The sequence below is a fragment of the Tamandua tetradactyla genome, chromosome X, assembly GCF_023851605.1.
Source record: "Tamandua tetradactyla isolate mTamTet1 chromosome X, mTamTet1.pri, whole genome shotgun sequence".
NCBI classification, from domain to species: domain Eukaryota; kingdom Metazoa; phylum Chordata; class Mammalia; order Pilosa; family Myrmecophagidae; genus Tamandua; species Tamandua tetradactyla.
This window is the reverse complement of record NC_135353.1, coordinates 21,434,124-21,453,401: the sequence shown is the minus strand read 5'-3', so window position 1 is coordinate 21,453,401 and position 19,278 is coordinate 21,434,124. Positions and strand designations below refer to the sequence as shown.

The window sequence follows — 19,278 nt, the reverse complement described above, 5'->3', positions numbered from 1 at the left end:
CCACACAGCATACAAAAAAACCCATGGAAGATCAATAAGACTTGGCATCTAGTAATATATTGGATGAAAGAAATAAGAGAAAAGGAGAGATATTGAGTGACACCCAGGTTTCTTGTTTGAGTGATTGAGTGGACAATGCATTCATTACCAGATAAAGAGAATCCATAAGAAGAAAGTTTCATTTCAACTGCTTCATTTACAGCACCTCCAGGAGAGCCAGAAGATGTCTAGTATGTAGGTGAAAATACAAACCCGGAACTCAGGAGAAAGGTTAGATCTGTCGATAAAGGTGGCTCATAACTTCATACATTTGGCTTTTGATATCGTATGTGATTTTTGTCATCACATACAACCTTAAGCACTTTTTAATAATATTTTTATTGAGATATCTTCACACACACATAGTCCATCCTTAGTATACAATCAGTGGTTCACACTATCATCACTTAGTTGTGTATTCATCACTATGATTATTTTTAGAACATTTGCATCACTCCAGAAAAATAACTCAAAAAAAGAAAACACTCATACATACCATACCCCTTACACCTCCCTCTCATTGACCACAGTATTTCAATCTACTAAAAATTTTTTCACCCCTTATTCCCCTTGTTATTCATTTTTTTGTCCTTATTTTTTTCCTCATCTCTCCATACCCTTGATAAAGGGAGCATCAACCACAAAGTTTTCACAATCACACAAGCACATTGCAAAAACTATGTAGTTATACAATCATCTTCAAGAATCAAGGTTACTGGTATACAGTTCAACAGTTTCAGGTACTTCCCTCTAGCCATTCCAATATACCACAAACTAAAAAGGGATATCTATATAATGCATAAGAGTAACTTCCAGGATATCCTCTTGACTCTAAAATCTCTCAGCTACTGAAACTTTATTTTGCCTCATTTCTCTTTCCCCTTTTGGTCAATAAGGCTTTCTCAATCTCTTGATGCCAGGTCCTGGCTTATTCAAGCTTTCTGTCCCACATTGCCAGGGAGATTTACACCCCTGGGAGTCGTGTCTCACGGAGGGAGAAAGTCAGTGAGTTCACCTGCAGAGTTGGCTTAGAGAAAGTGGCTACATCTGAGCAACAAAAAATATTCCCTGGTGGGGGACTAATAGACATAATTATAAGTAACAGCCTTAACCACTTTTCATGTGACAAATTCAGCTGACAAATTAACATTCCAATCTATTATATGGTGGCACTGCTTACTAGACAATGGTTTCAAAGATTTTGGCCTGATGTTCAACAGTGTTTGTTGAACACATACTGAAATATTCTATTACATTTTTCCTTAACAGAATAAATGGCAAGTATTACACAGCAGTAAGACAAATGACGTCCTGAAGCACATGACAAGACGGATGAGGCTTGAGGACATAATGCTGAGTGAAGTTAGCCGGACACAAAAGGACAGATACTGTATGATTCCACTTTTATGACCAGCATAAAGTTATAATCAGAGGCTTAAAATACAGAAGACAGGAGATTTACAGGTACATAGAAGCTAGAGATGTGTGAACCATTAGCTAATGAGGTTGAACTCCAATGTAAGGGAACAGATGGGAGTGAAGGTGGTTCTCTAGTGGGTCTAGAAGTAATATTTCCATATTGAAGATGAACACGATTAGAAAGGGTTGTATAGACCTCCATGTCTCACTGATTCACACTAGAAACATGAATGAGTTCTTGTAAGAATTACTTCAGAGATATGATTCTTGCATAAAGAGTATTTAAGTCCAGGGTATAGGGGGAAAACTGCTATTGCATGCTATGAGCTATGTTCAAAAGGAAACCATCAGCACTACTATGGCAATAGCCGAGGTAAATAATGGGGTGAGGGTCAAGAGTCAAGAGGAGATTTAGATTTCTTATTTGGTGAGGGTGTGTGTTCTAGTTTGCTAGCGGCCGGAATGCAACACACCAGAGACGGATTGGCTTTTAATAAAAGGGGATTTATTTTGTTGGTTCTTCAGAGGAAAGGCAGCTAACTTTCCACTGAGGTTCTTTCTTACGTGGAAGGCACAAGATGGTCTCTGCTGGTCTTTTCTCCAGGCCCCTGGGTTCCAACAACTTTCCCCGGGGTGACTTCTTTCTGCATCTCCAAAGGCCTGGGCTGAGCTGCTAGTGCTGAGATGAGGAATGCCGAGCTGCTAGGCTGTGCAACATTGCGCTCTCTCATTTAAGCACCAGCCAATTAAGTCAAACGTCACTCATTGCAGCAGACACGCCTCCTAGCCGACTGCAGATGTAATTAGCAACAGATGAGGTTCACGTACCTTTGGCTTATGTTCGCAGCAACAAGACTAGGTATGCTCACCTGGCCAAGTTGACAACTGAATCTAACTAACACGGTGTGTTTATTAGTTTTCTGTCTCTTGGGAACAATGAAATCATCTAAAATTGAGAATGTTGTTGGACTGTGAACTTTGGTCCTTCTACGTGATGCCCGCTGAATACAGGTGGCTGAAGGATGCACTGATGGAGAAGTAGATTGGCGAATGTTGGTGTATGCTTATGAATGAAGACGGTGCTGCTACAAAAAGGAACAATATTGAGAGGCGTGCAGTGATGTGAATGAACATGTGGGACATTTGGTGAGACAAAATAAGCCAGAAACAAAAAACAACAATGGTATGGTCACCTTTAGAAAATGCTTAAAAGAAAACGGGCCTAGATTGTAAGCTTTTAGACCAGACACATTAAGTCTGGAGTGGTGATCATTATTTCTGGATTTTGAGAGGCCGTTTTATATATATAACCTGATATTTAGAGATAAGAATGAAGCCAAACAGGTTGGGGTTAAAGTAAGTTCAGAACATGGAAGTAAGGAAGACAGTGTCTATATTTTAGAACCACACATACTCTTTGAGACCAATGGAAGAAAGGTTTATTTGATCTGTAACTGAAAGTTTTCTGTAGTGCATAATCTAGTTCAACCTATCTTTATAGGTTATTTGAACAACTGAAACATAGAGAGTGCAGAATGAGAAAGAGGTCCTTTAATCCTGTATAGATTATTTTAATGCCTGGATACATCCTAGAGTATATTAAGCAGATAATAAATAATTATTGGCAAAGTCCCCTGAGGGAGGGCAGAAAGAATATGAAATTATTAAACCTTACTATCAGGAAATCCCCTGATACTCTGTCAAACTTTAGGGATGCCCAAATCAACAGGCCATGCTCTCAATCATGAGGCTTACTCTTGTGAACTTATACAGGTAGCGGAGAAGCTTAGACTACCTATAGGCATGCCTAAGAGCTACCTCTGGAGGAACTCTGTTGTTGCTCAGATGTGGCCTCAGTCTCTCTAAGTTCAGCCCTGCAAGTGAAATCATTGCCCTCCCCGCTATGTGGGACATGACATTCAGGGGTGAAAGTCTCCCTGGAGACATGGGAGAGGACTCCCAGGGATGAATTCAGACCTGGCACCATGGGATCAACAATTCCATCAGGACTAAAAGGGGAAAAGTAAGTGTAATTAATAAAGTATCCGTGGCAGAGAGAAAGTTCAAATAGAGTCGAAAGGCTACTCTGGAGATTGCTCTTACGCAAGCTTCAGTTAGACCTTGCTACCTATCATACCTGCCAACACCCAACAAGGACTATTCCAGCCAATCCTAAAGAATGCCTAGGGCAATATATAAGATTCCACAAGGGTTCCAGACACTAGAGTAACTTTCCAGAAACCTACAACCTCCAGATGGATCCCTGGTCCAGATAAGTCCTGAAACGTCGCCCAGCCTCTCCAGAACATCAGATAGTTCCATCTCCCTACCCCATATTAGTGGCAGACACTTCTAACATGAAAAATTGAGAATTGCCAAAGCCCAAACAACCCCAGAGAGAGGTATGGAAAGATCAAAGGTGATGGTGGAATTATACATAGAAGATGGGACTTAACAAATAAATATGAATGCTGAATCGTTAAATTGATATCTCTTTTTAGCCTCCAGTATTTTAGAGCAGCTAGGAGTAAAAACTTAAAATTGTGAAATTGTAACCCATGTCAAAGTCTGAAGTATGTTCTACAACAAATAGTGGTGCTGTGGTTTGAAATTTATTGGTTTTTGTATATATGGTATTGTTCACCAAAAAAGAAGGAAAAACAACTCAATTGTGATGATAAAAAAATGATTAAGCCCTCTAACCTCCTATATTCTGGAGCAGCTAGAAGAAAAAACATGAGAGGATCGTATGGTAGCCCACGACAAACTCTGGGATCTGTCCTGTAACCACTTGTTGAAGAGTGCTTTGAAAACTATCGCTTTTTTTATTTCTTTGCTTTGTATGTATGTTATACTATACAATAAAAAAAGTTAAAAAAAATAATAGATGGCAATTCGGAATAACTAATTAGTAATGATAAGAAACATCATTTCAAACTTAATGGAAACAAAGATGAAATCATTGGATATGCTATAACATCGTCAATATTTAGTTTCGATTGGATGTTCATTGGGTTTAAGGCATTTGTGTCTTCAGCTGTGAACAAAATGAATACCATTATAGAACAAAAATAAAATTATGAAAATATATTTTTCAAAATTTTGTCTAGAAAGTTAGGTATAATTATGGGGTTTTATATTACTTCGTAGCTCTCTGGTAACTGACTCACTCATTCATCCCCAATAAGATGTGAGTCTATCATTTGACCCATACATTTGACTTTTGCACATATTTTGAAAATTTTGTTCTGTAGAAAAACAGGAAACTAACTGAATAATGTTTGGGGTCATCAGTCTCAAGATGGCAGTTAATCCCTGGCTAGCTATAGCTATTTCCTAAATGCCCTGTTGTTTGGTTGATATTCCTGGCAGCATCTTTAATCTAAATTCAGCTAAATTCCCTGACTGACAAAAATATCTTAAGATAATTCACTGTGAAACTTAGACACTGGAAACAGTAACAGTTTTGAAAGCCCTACTTTTCTAAATTTCTTCTCCTATTATTTTTCATTATATACCACTCAGGATTAAAATGCACAAAGGGTTAAGCAAAGTAATAAGTAAATTAAAATCAAAGAGTAAATTAAACCTACCTTGTAAGCCTGCAAAGGGAAGGGAAGGGGAGGCTTTTCCATAATGTTAAAGTCTTGCAACTTCTAATTTGTGAACACGTATCTTACATCTCGGGTGTGACTGAAAGCAGCCTAATATGTTGAGTGGCAAAAGAGAAGTATCAGCCCATAAAAATTCCCTTCTAAAATCGAAAACTATATAATTTTGCTTGGCTAAAAGGCAGAGTTGCCAGGTACTTGCACCTCTTTGGAAATTAGTCCCAGCAGGTGAACTATTATGCAACTACCTTGGTCTGGAAAAGGTTTTCTTAGTATGTGCTGGAAGTTATAAGCTTCATAATCTTGGAATTTAGGTAATAGAATATATCTGTGAGCTTTACAAACCAAATGGATGCACTTAAAACATAATTTAAACTCTGCTTTGTTGAAAGAAACAAATGAGAATGGATGTTTTCATTTTAAATAATACTTGTTCTGTGTACATAATGATCTGCTCTCTGTGCCAACATTTGGGTCAAGGCACAGAAAAAAGAAAAATAAATAAATAAATAAAAAGAGATATTCCTGTCCTATCGAGAACTTTCAAAAGTTGGATTTTATTTCTCCCCTTTTTATTGTTAAACTCACTAAAATATTACAAATAAAACATGTATCCAGCCCATGTGCTTCCCAAAAGGAAACAAACAAAAAATTCAACAATTGGTGCTGCAATAAAGGGATACTCACATGGAGAAAGAATGAAATGTGACCCCACCATACAGCATGCAAAAAAAAAAAATGTATAGTTATTATCAAGGTTATTATGACAGGTGCAATGTGGAGGTCCATTTGTTAAGACATATGTTAAGACAAACTGTCACAGCTTATTGAGACAGTTTCCAATAGGAGTACAACTTCTAAAAATTTCATGTGCATCTAGAGGGGTATCTGTGTGTGACCAGAAGGCTACCCGCCACCTCTGTCTGATCCTGAGCAGACCTCATTCAAGCCAGCCTGATGTGACTGGGTCTAGCAGAGCCTAATAAGGAGGAGGTTTGTTACGGAGGAGGTTTGTTACAGATCTGGAGGGCAGGAGGAACATGATATCAAAGAGATGGTTTCACCTGGTTATCGGTGGCATGGAGACAAAAACCTAGTGTTGACAAGAGAAGTCGATGGCAGTTTCTTAGCTAGGCTTAGTTAAAGTAACCTCCCAGACTTCGTACTTTCTCCTAAGAAGAAATGAAAAGCCATCATGCACATTAAGATTCAGAACACTATAATGATAGTGACAAAATGTACAAATATAAAAATGTTTTTGCATGAGGAAGAACAAAGGAATGTCAGTACTGCAGGGTGTTGAAAATAGGTGGTAATTCATATTTTAAAACCTTAACTTATGGGTGAGACTAAAGCAAAAAATGTTCATTTGATAAAAATTTATATTTTGATTAGTGCATTTCCTAATATAATTTATGCAGACAGTTTAATTGAACACCATAAGTACATGGAATCTTGAGTAAGGCATGAGGTTTTGTAAGCTTGTCCAAAGTGATGCCCTGATAAATCCCGGAGTGATTTGAACAGTGAATAAAAAAGTATTTGCAAAGTCCTCTTGGGGGAATGGTGAGAAGGGGAAAATTCAACTTCCCCAAGTGGAAAATTCCTGATATTCTTACAAGCACTGGGGACAACGAAAGCAATAGGTTGAGCCCTCAATTTTGGGGTTTGTTCATATGAAACTTAACCCCCCAAAAGATAGGCTAAGCCTACTTCAAATTAGGCCTAAGAGTCATCCCCAGAGAACCTCTTTTGTTGCCTCACTCTCCCAGCCAACATGACAAGCAAACTCACTGCCCTTCCCCTGTCTACGTGGGACATGACTCCCAGGGGTGTGGACCTTCCTGGCAATGTGGGACAGAAATCCTAGAATGATCTGGGACTCAGCATCAAGGGATTGAGAAAATTTTGACCAAAAGGGGGAAGAGTGAAATGAGACAAAATAAAGTGTCAGTGGCTAAGAGATTCCAAACAGAGTCGAGAGGCTATCCTGGAGGGTTTTTTTTCTTATGCATTTTATAGAGGCTGGAGGGAAGTGCCTGAAAATGTAGAGCTGTGTTCCAGTAGCCAGGTTTTTTGAAGATGATTGTATAATGAAATAGCTTTCGCAAGTGACTGTGTGATTGTGAAAACTTTGTTTTGATGCTCCTTTTATCTATGGTATGGACAGATGAGTAAAAATTAAGGATTAAAAATAAATAAGTAATAAGAGAAACAAATGTTCAAATAAATTGGGCAGAGGGAAATGCCAGCGGTCGATGGGAGGGAGGGGTAAGGGCATGGTATGTATGAGTTTGTTCTTTTTTCTTTTTAAGTCTTTTCATGGAATGATGTAAGTGTTCTCAGAAATGACCACGGTGATGAATTTACAACTATGCGATGATATTATGAGCCATTGGTTGCACATCAAGTATGGAATGTTCATATGTTAAGAATGTTTGTGTTGTATGTTGATTGATTTTATTAATTAAAATTTTTTTAAAAGATGGTATTGCAATAATTTGGGTGAGTTGATCATAGTTTATATCAAGGTGGTTTTTTATAAGGTTGATTTATCATTTTAATAGCCTTTTATTGTTACAGAGGCAATGCAAATGTATTGTAGAAGATTTGAAAATATAGACAAGTTTTAAAAAATGGAAAAAAAAAATTCAGAACACGGTGATTACTATGCCCTGAATGAAGGGGAGAAATCTGCCACTTGGGCTGAGTTGGTCCAGTATTATATGGGACATCATGGGCTGCTAAAAGAGAAAAAATGGAGATGCTATTGAGCCCAAATATCCTCTGAACTGTGCAGATCCTACCTCTGAAAGGTGGTTTCATAGACACCTTTCCGGGAAAGAAGCAGAGAGATCATTAACTGAGAAAGGAAAGCATCATAGCTTTCTTGTATGAGAGAGCCATAGAGCTACCCTGGAGATTTTGTTTTCTCTGTCCGCCCTGATATGACAAAGGGGAGAGCAATGACGGCAAGTGTAAAGTGAGCCATGTCATGATGCTGGAGTAGGAAAACAGTTTGATTCTGTTTTGTTTTGTTTTCGTATGCTGTATAGTGGGGTCACATTTCATTACTTTTCCTTGTGAGTATTCCATTACTGCAACACCATTTGTTGAATTTTATTTGTGTTTTGTTTTTGTTTTTGTTTTTTGGTTTGTCTGTTGGTTTGCTTGATTTTGGGGAAGTACATGGATTGGGAATCAAACCCGGGTCTCCAGCATGGCAGGCAAGAATTCTACCATTGAGCTACCCTTGCATCCCTCGGGTTGATTCTTTTACAGATCTCATGGAGCACTACAAGAAAAATCCCACGGTGAAAGCACTGGTCACAGCTCAGGCAGCCCCTCAACACAACATATATCAATGTTGATGAAATAGAAAGTCAGGTTTGAGAACAAAGCAAATTAGCTGAGACCACAGATATAAATGAAACAAGGTTTTTGAGAAGAATTTGAGGCACTACAACGACAGGAGTGCAAACTTCTTTACAGCTGAAAAGAGGTGTCAGAGGCAAGAAAATAAGAACAAAAGTAGATATAAAAATATCTTGCCCTTTGATCATACCAGGCTTGACCTTCAAGATGGTGATCCATCTGAGCCTGTTTTATTTATATCAATGCAAATATTATAATGCCTGAATTCGGAACACAATGCAACAATTCAAAGCCCCAAAAGAATTTCATTACCAAACAAGGCTGCCTGCAAAATGCAGTGAACAACTTCTGACAGAAGGTAGTCTAGGAGAACTCAAAAGTAATTGTCATGACAATGGAAGCAGAGAGAGGAAAGAGTAAATGTGTGAAATACTGGCTTGACACATATGCTCTAAAAGAATATGGGGTCACGTGGGTTACAAATGTCAAAGAAAGTGGCTAAGTTAAGAAAATTTAAGCTTTCAAAGATCGGACAAGGGAATACAGGTAGAATGCTCTGGCAATACCATTTTCACAACTGGTGAGATCACAGAGTGTCCTGTGACTCTGTGGATGTGCTAAACTTCTTGGAGGAATTTCACCAAAAGCAGGAGAGCATTGTGGACATTGGACCTGTGGTGCTTCACTGCAGTGCTGGAATTGGCCAGATAGAACATTTGTTGTGATTAATATCCTTATTGATATTATCAGAGAAAAAGGTGTTGACTGTGGCAGTGATGGGCCCCAAACCATTCAGATGGTCAGGGATGGTCCAAACAGAAGCACAGTACCAATTTATCTATATGGCCATCCAGCATTAAATTGAAACATTACAACACAGGATTGAAGAAGAGCAGAAAAGCATGAGGAAAGGGCACAGAATATACAAATATTAAGTATTCTCCAGAAGACCAGACAAGAGGAAATCAAAGTCCCCTCTTGCCTTGTACTCAATACCATCCTGTGCAGAAATGAGAGAAGATAATGCTAGAGTCTCTGAAATCTTTGGGATGACGCAGCAGCAGAAAATTTTAGATGAGAAGATGCACTGAAACTTCAGCACAGAAATAGATATGGACTTTCACCTTTCCCTAGAAAGATCAAGAAAAAAATGCAAGAAAATTTATGTAAAGAATGAATTTGAATTTGGAAAGTTTGAGTTGTGGTTGACCACCTTTTTTTTAAAAAGTAAATGTTTTTTTATTGTGAAGTATAACATATATATATATATATATATATATATATATATATATATATATACCAAAAAAGCAATAATTTTCGAAGTACATTTTAACAAGTAGTTAAAGATTTCAAAGTTTGGTACGGTTACAGTTCTGCCTTTTCAACATGAAAATGTTAGAGTGGACATAGCCAAAAATTGCTGTAGATTGGGTATAGGATCAAAGAAGAAGGAGGATTATAACAGAGAAGATAGGATTTAACAAATAAATATGACTGCCGAATCATTATAATGATATTTCTTTTAGCTTACAGTGTTTTGGAGCAGCCAGAAGGAAAAACCTGAAAACATGGAATGGTTGAGGACCATCTTTTTTTTTGCATGGGCAGGCACTGGGAACCGGACCCAGGTCTCCAGCATCACAGGCAAGAATTCTGCCACTGAGCCACTGTCACACCACCAGGTTGAGGAACTTTTTAAAAAATATTTTTATTGATAAATATCCACACACATACAATCCAACCATATTATACAGTGACTCACAATATCATCGCATAGTTGTGCATTCTTCACCATGATCATTTTTAGATCATTTGTATCACTCCAGAAAAATAAATAAAAAGAAAAAAAAACAGAACTCATATATCCCATACCCCTTACCTTTCCCTCTCATTAACCCACAGTATTTCAATCTACCCAATTTTTACCCTTTATCTCCTCCTATTATTTATTTCTTTTTTATCCTTATATATATATAAGGATATATATATATATATATGTGGATAAAATATATATATATTGTACTCATCTGTCTGTACCCTGGATAAAAAGAGCATCAGACTCTGTTTGAAATCTCTCAGTCACTGAGACATTATTTTGTCTCATTTCTTTCTTCCTCTTTTTGCTCAAGAATGCTTTCTCATTCCAATGATGAGTTGACTATCTTCTGATGAGGAAAATTCGAAACCATTTAAAGATCACTGTGTACTAACTCAACAATACCTGATTTCCAGTTACTTATTTCTTCAGATAATAAGAAATCATCTCTACAATTTAGACAATGCTATATTTTATAGAATTTTGATTTAAATTGAGAAAGCACTTCAATTATCCTCTATGTTTTGCAGGTGATGGTAACTCAAATTCTAGATAACAATATTTGTTACTTTTTCCTTTTTATAACTCTGATCATAAATAATAAGTAAGCCAGTGCCCAGACTGTCAGAAGTTGACACTGTAAAATATCATGGAAAAAATCATGGAAAGTTATGAATTAGAAAAGGAGGTGTTTTTTCTTCTTAGCAGATGACCAATTATCATTCAGCCTTTTGACGAAGAAGGTTGTGGTGGGAAAACATTTGTCACATTTTCTTTGCATTGGAATAATTGTCTTGTATTTAGTAAAAAAGACATCTATGGATGATCAGTGTTTTTGTTATCAATTGTTGCTGGCAAACCACCCTGGAACTTAGGGTCTTAAAACAACATATTTTTTTGCTCATTGTTCTTCAGTTTGGGCTGGGCTCAGCTGAGCTATTATTCTGCTAGTCTTGGCTGTGGTTACTCATGAATTTGGAAGGTTGACCTGGACACTGGGACAGCTAGACTTGTCTCTCTCTGCATGTAATCTTCAAGGTCTGTCTTTTTCCATGTGGCCTCTTCAGCAAGGTAGTTGGACCTCTTTCATGGCAGCTCAGGGCTCCCAAGAACGCAAATGCAGAAGTGGCCAGGCCTTCTTAAGACTTAGACACAGAACTGTCATAACATCACTTTTCTGCACTCTATTGGTGAAAGCAAATCACAGGCACAGCCCAGGTTCAAGAAGGGCACCACACAAAGGCATGAGTATTGAGAAACATGGCTCATTCAGGGCCACCGGTGGAACAGACTGCCACAACCAATGCCATGGAAAAACAACTATTGTTAGCAAAAGGAGAAGCTGATAGTGATGTTAGGAAGCTGAAATTGCTTAATCTGGTATAAGCCATAAATCAGCTTGAGAAATAGAGGACTTTTTTTTAACTTTTTTTATTGTATGGTATAATATATATACAAAGTAAAGAAATAAAAAAAAGCAATAATTTTCAAAACACTCTTCAACAAGTGGTTACAGGACAGATCCCAGAGTTTGTCATAGACTACCATATGATCATCTCAGATTTTTCCTTCTAGCTGTTCCAGAATATAGGAGGATACTAGAAGGCTTAAATATTTTTTTATTATCACAATCGACTTTTCTTTCTTTTATTGTGACAAATAACATTTATACAAAAAAGCAATAAATTTCAAAACACAACACTGCAATTAGTTGTAGAACAGATTTCAGAGTTTGACATGGGTTACGATTGCACAATTTTAAGTTCTTACTTCTAGCTGCTCTAAAATACAGGAGACTGAAAAAGATACCAATTTAATGATTCAGCATTCATATTCATTTGTTAATTCCCATCTTCTCTGTATAACTCCACCATCACCTTTGATCTTTCCATCCCTCTCTTTCGGGGTGTTTGGGCTATGGCCATTCTAACTTTTGCATGTTGGAAGGGGCTGTCTATAATATGGGGTAGGGAGATGGAACTATTTGATGTTCTGGAGAGGCTGGGCCCTCGAGATTTCATGACTTATCTGGTCCAGGGACCCATCTGGAGGTTGTAGGTTTCTGGAAAGTTACTCTAGTGCATGGAACTCTTGTGGAATCTTGTATATTGCCCTAGGTGTTCTTTAGGATTGGCTGGAATGGTCTGGTTGGGAGTTGGCACGTTATGATAGGTAGCAATGTCTAACTGAAACTTGTGTAAGAGTGACCTCCAGAGTAGCCTCTCGACTCTATTTGAACTCTCTCTGTCACTGATACTTTATTAGTTACACTTCTTTTCCCCTTTTTGGTCAGGATGGAATTGTTGATCCCACTGTGCCAGGGCCAGATTCATCCCTGGGAGTCATCTCCCATGTTGCCAGGGAGACTTTCACCCCTGGATGTCATGTCCCACGTAGGGGGAAGGACAATGATTTCACTTGTAGAGTTGGACTTAGAGAGAGTGAGGCCACATCTGAGAAACAAAAGAGGTCCTCCAGAAGTAACTCTTAGCATTCCCATAGATAGGCAAAGCTTCTCCACTACCTACATAAACTTCACAAGAGTAAGCCTCAAGATCAAGGGCATGGCCATTGATTTGGGTGTCCCCAAAGTTTGACACAGGGGACTCCCTGATGGTAAGGTTTAATAGTTCCATATATTTTCTCCCATCCCTCAAGGGACTTTGTCAATAGTTTTTGATTATCTGCTTAATATACTTTAGGATGTATCCAGGCACTACATTAAGTTATACAGTGTTAAAGGCTCTCATTCTTATTCTGGGCTCCCTGTGTTTGTATTGTTTAAATGATCTATCAGGACAGGTTGAGTTAGATTATGTGCTACAGAAAATTTCAGTTCCAGACCAAAAAGTTTTCAAAGTACTCTTAAACAAGTAGTTACAGGACAGATCCCAGAGTTTGTCATGGGCTACCATACCATCATCTCAGATTTTTTCTTCTAGCTGCTCTAGAATATTGGAGGTTACAAGGAATAAATATTTTTTTTATCATCACAATTGAGTTTTTTTCTTCTTTTTTGTGAAAAACAGCATATATACAGAAAAAACAATAAATTTCAAATCACAGAGCAACAACTAGTGGCAGAACAGATTTCAGAGTTTGGTATGGGTTACAATTCCACCATTTTAGATTTTTACTTCTAACTGCTCTCAGATACTGGAGACTAAAGGAAATATTAATATAGTGATTCAACAATCATACTCCTTTGTTAAACCCTACCTTCTCTGTAAAACTCCATCATCACCTTTGATCTGTCTCACACTTTTAAATGGTATTTTTGCAATGCCCATTCTACCTTTTCCATGTTGGAAGGGTTTTCAATAATAAGGGGTCGGGAGGTGAAACTATCTGATGTTTTGGAAAGGCTGACCCCTCTAGGTTTCATGACCTATCTAGTACAGGGACCTATCTGGAGGTTGTAGGTTACTGGAAAGTTATCCTACTGCATGGAACCTTTGTAGAATCTTGTATATTGCCCTAGATGGCTGGAATGGCTTCAGCTGGGGTTTGGAAAGTGATGATACGTAACAATGTCTAACTGAAGTTGACTAAGAGCAACCTACAAAGTAGTCTCGACTCTATTTGAACTCTCTCAGCCACTGAAATCTTATCTGTTACACTTCTTTTCCCCCTTTTGTAGACCTACTTTTAATTTTCCTGCAGTATATGAATAAGTATTGTACCAGAGTATCAAAAGATATGTGATATTTTATTGATAAATTTATCCTTTAAAAAAATACATTTTAGGATTGTCATGGTTTTGATGTAAATCATGTAGAATTTAATAATAGGCACTGTTTATCATACATTTAGTACTTCAAGGGATTCATTTAATTGTCTTTTTGCCCATATATATTATGTAGTCTATTTACAGTTGTTTAAAAACTAACATTAAAGAATAATTACAAAAAATTTTAAAAAAGAATAATTTATGTAGAGAAATGTTAGCAGATGTTAATAGTCTTTTCACTTGTATCTATGGGTGCTAGTTCAACTACTTTTCTAGTTGCCAAGCTGTATTATCAGAACAAAAGTGTATTTGTAAACTGTCTGGGAACTAAAAGTTAGGAATAAAATCATTTTCTTGTTAAAAAAAATAAGTTTCATGTGCAAATGAGACACTCAGAGATCTTTTTAAAATGTAGATTCAGATTCTGTATGTCTGGGTGAGGCATGAGATTCAGATTTCCCATATGAACCCAGGTGATGCTGATGTTGTTTGTCCCTGTACAACACTTGGAGTACCCCCTGGATTTCTTTATAGCCTGTTTCGCAGTTGATGCTGGGAAATCTGGTGCAGAAGGAGAATTCAAAGCCTGGGAGTCTGCCTGGTGACAATCACAAAGTCTGATGGCATCTGAGACTTGAACCAGGACTTCAGTATCTCTGTGCAAGGCATCATCACCTACAAGACAGCCTATCTTGGCATGAATGATAGCAAAGGGGATGTCCCTGACCCCAAGAATACACACATCGTGGTGAGCTGGGATTGCCCAGACTGTGGCAACTGTGGCTGGTGTGGTTTCCTACCCCAATACCGTGAAGCAGTGGATAGTGATGCAGTTTGGGCACAAAAAAATCTGACATCATGTATAGTGGGACTGTCGATTGCTGGAGGAAGGTTTTCAAAAATGAAGGTGGCAAAACCTTCTTCAAAGGAGCACAGTCCTGGCGTGTGCTAAGAGGCATGGATGGAGACTTTGTGCTGGTTCTGTGTGACAAATTGAAGAAAGTCATCTAAGTGTGTCTGTTTTCCTAGAAATGGGAATGAAAAGGATCATGTAGAATCCTTACTTAACCATTATGGATCTTTGACCTTCAAGAAATTCCTACTGCTTTCACCCAGGCAAATCAAATGAGGACTAGGGAAAGCTCTAGAAAAGGTGATCACTGTGATCACATTGGACCACTGGCATCACTTGTTCCATGTTTTGATTATTTGGGAGGAGGGGACTTAAGACCATCATGGTGGGCCCACGGATGAGACAGCTCACCTATGCAGACCTAGAAACCCTCAAATTCAAATGCTTGTAGGAAGGACTGTCAGTTGTGTTTAACCATTTATTTGAAAAGCTATCATGTCTCCTATTTGTACTTAAGCACTCTCTCCTTTTGCACAGCTGCATATTTGCAATTATGATTTATGTTGGGCATTCTCCTACAAAACAATAAATAAGCAGGAATCTGTTAGAAAAAAAAGAGGTCATGGAAATGCTATGCATGAAACACTTAAAACAGGCATTTAAAGACAACGCATTTTTGATTGGTCATGAATCTAATATGACCCAAGTACTAGCAACAAACAATTTTCTTTAAAAAGGGAAAAGGGGACAGAAGACAGAAGGCAGAATTTACACCCAACATTCAGAAGAAACTTGCTTTCCTCCAGCTCCTGAAAACAAAACTCATTCTGCCTTGGAGTATGGTACCAGATCAGTGGTAAATAGTACAATCAAGTTACTCCATCAAATTCAGCTCACCAGGCAATTATCGGGCATCTTCTTACATACATTGTTTTAGAAACTGGAGAGAGTGAAAAGAGTAAGACCCACAACCTGCGCTCGTGGACCTCATGCTAAGTACACAAATGACCATCAGAGCAGATCCATTCAGGTAAGAGCAACAAAGAAACTGTCATGCAAATAGCATCAGAATTCAGGAAAGAAAGAGCATATCCTGTTGTGGGGACGAGGAAAAGCTTCATGGAGAAAGTGGTATTTGAGGTGAGCCTTGCAGGATGGATAGAATTTCCATATGTAACCCTGAAAAGAAGAGTAACTGTGGGGCAGAAGCAGCATAAACAAAGAAAGGCATGAAAATGGAAAATGTAGAGTATAATCAGGGGACTCTGGTTTGGCTAGAATGTAGAGAATGTATAATACGCAAATGGATAAAAGGGAGAGACTAGGCCAGGCAAGTGATTGGAGACCAAATTTTAAAAGACCCCAAATAGCCTGTTCCACCAGGGATGCTATTATTACTAAAGAGTAACGTAATGATTTATACCCACACAAACTTTCCACTAAAATATCATGCAGTTTTGATATAAAGCAAGAAATGCTGTATATAAAAAAACTGAAAAACTCAGTGTCACCATATCAGTTATTAAGGCATATGACAAAGCTAGACTGATAAGAACGGTGTGTCACTCACCCAGAAAACAGATCAACTATTCAATGGGTCCAAACTAAGCCATCACCCTCCCTCCGATATGGGACATGACCTCCAGGGATGTAAGTCTCCCTGACAATGTGGGCCATGACTCCTAAGGATGAGTCTGGCCTGATATCATGGGGCTGAGAATGCTTTTCTGACCAAAAGAGGGGAAAGAAATGTAGCAAAATAAGGTTCAGTAGCTAAGAGATTTCAAATAGTCGAGCGGTCATTCTGGAGGCTATTCTTTTTTTTTTTTTTTTAACTTTTTAAATTGTATAATATAACATACATACAAAGCAAAGAAAGATAAAAGCAATACTTTTTAAAGCACTCTTCAGCAAGTAGTTACAAGACAGAGCCCCAAAAGTTTGTCATGGACTATCATACCATCCTCTCAGATTTTTCCTTCTAGCTGTTCCAGAATACAGGAAACTAGAAGGAATAAATATTTTTTTATCGACTTCTTCTTCTCTTTTATGAAAAATAATGTATATACAAAAAAACAATAAATTTCAAAGCACAGTGCAACAATTAGTTGTAGAACAGATTTCAGAGTCTTGTATGGGTTACAATTCCACAATTTTAGGTTTTTACTTCCTGCTCTAAGATACTGGAGACTAAAAGAAATATCAATTTAATGATTCAGCAATCATATTCGCTTGTTAAATCCTACTTCTCTTTATAACTCCACCATCACCTTTGAACTTTCTTATTCCACTCTTTAGGGATATTTGGGCTATGGTCATTCTAATTTTTTCATATTGGAAGGTATTTTTCATATTGGTCTGTCACTAATATGGGTAGGGAGATGGAACTGTCTAATGTTCTGGAGAGGCTGGGCTAGGTTTCAGGACTTACCTGAACCAGGGACCCTTCTGGAGATTGTAGGATTCTGGAAAGTTAACCTAGTGCATGGAAACTTTGTAGAATCTTACATATTGCCCTAGGTGTTCTTTAGGATTGGCTGGAATGGTTCTGGTTGGGGTTGGCAGGTTATGATAGGAAGCAAGGTCTAACTGAAGCTTGCATAAAAGCAACCTCCGGGGTAGCCTCTCTATTCTGTTTGAACTCTCTCAGCCACTGATACTTTATTAGTTACACCTCTTTTCCCCCTTTTGGTCAGGATGGAGTTGTTGATCTGGAGGTTATTCTTAATGTAAGCTTCAACCAGATATTACAAATTGCCATGGCATGCTAAGCTCCAACCAACAGTACTCCTGAAAACTCTAAAGAAAACCCAGGGATCTATCCAAGATTCTATAAAAAGTGTTGCTTATTAAGTTTATTTTTCAGAAATTTAAATTCCAGATTGTTCTTACACCAGATAAGCCCTGAAACTCAGAGGTTCCAGTCTCTCCCAGAATATCAACTAATTGCATTCCCCTACCCCACAATGTTGGCACCCCTTTTCAACATCAAAAAGTTAGAATGGTCATTCCCAAATTTCTTTGAGGATTAAGAGAATGATCAAATGGGAGGGAGGAGTTGTAACAGAGAAGTTAGGATTTAACAATTGATTATGACTACTGAATCATTATATATATATTTCCTTTAGTTTCTAGTATTAGAACAGCTGAAAGGAAGTACCTGAAATTGTGGAACTGTAACCCACACTATACTTTGAAATTTGCTCTATAACTACTTGTTAAACTGAACTTTGAAAATTATCACTTTTTTCTATATATGTGATATTTCACAACAAAAGATCTTAAAAAAGAAATGACCCAACATCTAATAAGAAAAATGTTTTATAAGAAACACACTTTATCAATAACTTCCTGTTCCTATGCTCTGTACATCTGGAGAAATGTCTAAGAGAGGTACCTATAATCTGCTGAGGTTTTGGTCATGTTCATCAATACACATCCCTGTTTTGAAGATTAGGGCCTATTTTATTATATTAGTTCAGATCCCAACAGGACATTTTTACAAGGATAATTTGAATGGGGGTTGTCAAGAACTGTGAGAGGTCTGAAAATTTACCCTACTTGCAAGCTAACAAATTAGGCTGCCACAATTTCACAGATGTTGATAAAACACAAAAGAGTCCCAGGTCAGAGACAAAGGACTTTATTACTCTATATTTTACCATAGTCAGTTACTATTTTAGTTAGTGGAAGAGTTAACTATTTACAGAATTTTTAGGAATGTGATCAAATTAATAAATATAAAATAAAATATTAAATACTGAAGATGGATAAAAAAGATTTAAGCACTCAGGAACATACACATTGTTTCAGTTATGTATTGCTGAGTAACAAACTACCTCTGCATCCCTTAGTCTATGTTGCACAGAGAAGCCAGTGATCACATTAAAACCATGTGGTGCTGAACATCATTAGCCATTAGGGAAAGGCAAATCAAAATCATGATGAGATACAATTTCACACCCACTAGAATGGCTATTATTAAAAAGACCGAAAATAATGAGCATGTTGAGGTTGTAGAGAAATTGGAGCCCTCATGCATTGTTTGTGGGAATGGAAAATGGTGCAGTTGCTTTGGAAAACAGTTTGGCAGTTCCTCAGAAAGTTAATTACAGAATTTCCATATGACCTGCCAATGTCCACTCAGACATTTGTACACCAATATTCATAGCAGCATTATTCATAATAGTCGAAAGGTAGAGGCAACAGAAGCATCTATCAACCGATGAATGAATGAACAAAACATGGTATGTTCATACAATGAAATATTATTCAACCATAAAAAGGCATGGATTTCTAATTCATGCGACAACGTGGATGAACCTGGAAGGCATTGAGTGAAATACACCAGACACAAAAAGCCAGATGTTGTATGATTTCATTTATATGAAATACTAGAAAAGGCAAATTCATAGAGACAGAAAGTAGATTTCAG

At 37.6% G+C, this 19,278-nt stretch overlaps 1 pseudogene; it reads left to right on the top strand.

Moving 5' to 3' along the window:
• Positions 1–6,109: 6,109 nt before the first annotated feature.
• Positions 6,110–9,535, top strand: LOC143671702 (tyrosine-protein phosphatase non-receptor type 11-like; annotated as a pseudogene).
• The last annotated feature ends 9,743 nt before the right edge of the window (positions 9,536–19,278 follow it).